A 3,693-nucleotide genomic window follows, 5' to 3' on the forward strand; every position below is an offset into this window, starting at 1 on the left:
AATGCAAAACGGTACAGTCACTATAAAAGGCAGTTTGGCAGTTTCTTACAAAACCAAACATACTCTTACCATAAGATCTAGCAATCATGCTGCTCAGTATTTACCCAGAGGATTCGAAAACATGTCCACACAAAAACCTACACACAGGTGTTTACAGCAGCTTCATTCATAATTGCCAAAATTTGGAAGCAACCAAGATGCTGTCCTCTGGTAGGTGAGTGGATAAATAAACTGGTACAACCAGACAGTGAATACGATTTAGCGCTAAAAAGAACTGAGCTACCAAGCCATGAAAAGACAGGGAAGAACCTTCAATGAATGTTACTAAGTGAAAGAAGCCAATCTGAAAAGGCTACATGCTATATGATTCCAATTATATGACATTCTGGAACTGGCAAAACTATGGACACAGTAAAAAGATCAGAGCTTGCCAGACGTTTGGGGGAAGGAGGAATGAATAGGTGCAGCACAGAGGACTTTCAGGGCAATGAAGCTGTTCTTCTGTACACTATAATGGTGGACATATAGCATTCATCATGCATTTGTCAGAATTCCTAATGCAGAACACCAAGACTGAACCACTATGTAAACCAGGGACTTTGGGTGATAATGATGTGTCAATGCAGGTACATCAAACTGTAACAAATGTACTACTCTGGTGGAGAACTACTGACAATGGCTCGGGAGCTATGCATGACTGGGGGCAGGGTGAATATGGGAAATCTCCGTACCTTCTAGTCAATCTTCCTACTGAATCTAAAACTGCTCTAAAAAATAAATTCATTTAAAAAAAATTACCTGCAGGCAAGACAATACATGTGTCTAGAGTGTTATCAGGATTATAGATAGCAGTAGGTCAGGAAACAAGTATGTATTGAGTGTTAGGCACTGAGGATATAGGAATACAAAACACAATTCTTGCCCTTATGCATCAGATGATCTAATAATTATAGCCACGGAAAACCAAATAATTTAGAGTGCTTTAGAAAAACCACTATTTAAAAGAAATGATTAAGGATCTTACTATTATAAAAGAGGAAAATTTATCCCCAGTTGTTTCTTGGGGGAAGAAGGGAGGCAGAGAGGGATGGGAAGTCTGAGGTTTTCATATATTGGTTTTGTTTGTAGGGAGGGTGTATACGAAAAATATTCAGAACTTAAACATTTACAGTGTATGGAAATTCCATAATTACAGCCAAAAGTCTGTAACATCTCTTTAAACATATAAAGAAAAACCTACAATCTTTGGAAACTGAATAAATCATCAGCTTTAAAACACAATTTAAGGGGTCACTTTGTAGTGTTACTAAACTTACTGTTGCTCTCATTATATAAAACTTGTTTTCAAAACACCGTATATACTAAAAATAAAGTCCCAGTCTTCACATTATGTCACTGCTGTCATAGCTAGGTATTTTCTTTATAACTCCAATTAGTTTTATTTTATTTTATTTTTTAAAGATTTTATTTATTTGACAGAGAGAGACACAGTGATAGAGGGAACACAAGTAGGGGGAGTGGGAGAGGGAGAAGCAGGCTCCCTGCCGAGCAGGGAGCCCCATGAGGGGCTTGACGAGGGGCTTGCTCGATCCCAGGACCCCGGGATCATGACCTGAGCCGAAGGCAGACGCTTAACGAATGAGCCACCCAGGCGCCCCACTCCAATTAGTTTTAGCCTAATTATAACATTCCTTCAATTAGATATTAAAGAATACTGCTCTACATCAATTTTATAAGAACTTACCAAAGCTCAGAGGGAACAGATATTAAGCTATAGTGAATTAAATTTCTTTTTTTTTTTTAAAGATTTTATTTATTTATTCATGAGAGACAGAGAGAGAGAGAGAGAGGCAGAGGGAGAAGCAGGCTCCCAAGGAGCAGGAAGCCCGATGCGACACTCGATCCCAGGACCCTGAGATCATGACCTGAGCCGAAGGCAGACGCTTAACCATCTGAGCCACCCAGGCGCCCGAATTAAATTTCTGAATTTGTAGTTTGTGGAATACTTACCATGAAAAGTTCCGTATCTATTAATTATACTATACTTGTTTAAAATATTAATGTTACTGAATTATGCTGGAAAGATGCCAACAGGGAGCATTTGCACCAATTCTATATCTAAAGAAAAGATTTTGGCTAAGCAAACTTTAGGGTTGCAACTAACCATTTCAGAGCACAAGTTTCTGTAATTTCAAGAATGAAAAATTACACAATTTGTATAATGCACTTTAAGTCTCAAAAATCTACTTGTCACAAAGTTCTCCTAAAAGCTAATCAATACCCTCTCCTCCACAATTTGAGCCAGTAACTCCCTGATAAAATTATCAGACCATTTATCACAACACTACACTTTGCTCTGCCCTTATGTCTAAAAGAGGTGGTAACACCAGAGACACCTAACACTCAAAGGGATTCACGGTTCCACTTTTCCAGGTTGGTTAACGCCAAGTCCTTGGAAGCTAACCGATCCATAAATGTAAAAGTGCTAAAAGGAAACTTCATTTAATCACTTTGATTTTTTAAATTCCAGACCCCACAAGACCTATCCAAATCCCTTACTATATAAATTTCCAAATGCCATTATCTCAAGAGTGCCTGTCCATTTATCATCTAAATCTCTTATTTTCATTCTGTACAACTAACAAAATGCAGTTAAAAAAAAAAAAAAACCCAAGCACTAACGATGTACAATGTGATTTCACATATTCTGGTCTGTGCACTTCCAACATATTCATCATGCCAAGATAAACTCCTAAGATTACTTACTAAATAATAGCCCTAGCAGCAAACATTTATTAAGCACTTACCATGGGCCTGCCACTGCTCCAAGCCCTTCACCTATTATCATCTCATCAGTTCTCCCACCAATCCTAGGAGGTAGGTACTGTCATTACACCCATTTTGCAGATAAGAAAAATTAAGCACAGAGAGGTTAAGCATCTTGCCCAAGGTCACAAACCGGTGGGGCAGGACGGACTTCAGAGTCCATGCTCCCAACGTTCAACTGCTGAAGAGTTAACAATTTACCCTTGACATGCCGCTTATCTGGAAATGGTAAATATTCAACTGCTAGAAACAGGCAGTCCGATCGCTGCCCTACATCCAGACTCACGGCTTCTGTGACTTTGAGAAATCAGCTATACAATGTGATTTTCCGAACACACAAACTGGGACTTCTCTGGATGTCAGAGCAAACAAATTCTGAATCTTTCCAGGAATGGGGAAAAAAAAACCTACGCAACGCTGTGGCCCAGGTTACTCACATTCCTAAGTTATAATCTCAGAGACTCGAGAAAGGCCCCCAAACTACCCGACAAATGAAGCCTAGGAAAACCAAGGTTTACAATAAAAAGCTGGGGCTTCCCTGGCAAGCCGTTCACGCGATCTTCTCTCTAACGACATAAACAAGGGAGGAGGCTGTATTCTTCCCACCGCACAATGAAGGCTCAGGCCGGGAGCGGGAGCATGAACGCAGCGCCATCGGGGACAGCCGCTCCCGGGGTCGCGGGCAGGCAGAGGAGGCCAAGGACGGCCAAGTCGCCCCGGCCGGCCCCTGGGCCCCGGGCGGCGCGGGGAGGGGCCGGAGCGAAGAGCCGGCCACTGCCCGCACTCAGCTGACCTCCGCCATGTTGGCCGCACACCCCGGGACCCTTCACAACAAAGGCCGGCACCCGGGCGCCGCGAGCGCCCGAC

At 41.9% G+C, this 3,693-nt stretch overlaps 1 protein-coding gene across 2 annotated transcripts in view; it reads right to left on the bottom strand.

The window, feature by feature from the left end:
- SIAH1 (siah E3 ubiquitin protein ligase 1) overlaps positions 1-3,693 on the bottom strand; it is a 30,089-nt gene that overhangs the window by 25,513 nt on the left and 883 nt on the right. Inside the window, exon 1 of one of the 2 annotated variants that reach the window (XM_044922085.1) lies at positions 3,365-3,428. The exons of the other annotated variant lie outside the window; for it this stretch is intronic. The gene's annotated coding sequence lies outside the window, so the exon portion shown is untranslated. Of the gene's footprint in view, positions 1-3,364; positions 3,429-3,693 lie in introns of those variants that run through there. 2 annotated transcript variants of the gene reach the window in all.

This window comes from Neomonachus schauinslandi, chromosome 16 (assembly GCF_002201575.2).
Source record: "Neomonachus schauinslandi chromosome 16, ASM220157v2, whole genome shotgun sequence".
Lineage (NCBI taxonomy): Eukaryota > Metazoa > Chordata > Mammalia > Carnivora > Phocidae > Neomonachus > Neomonachus schauinslandi.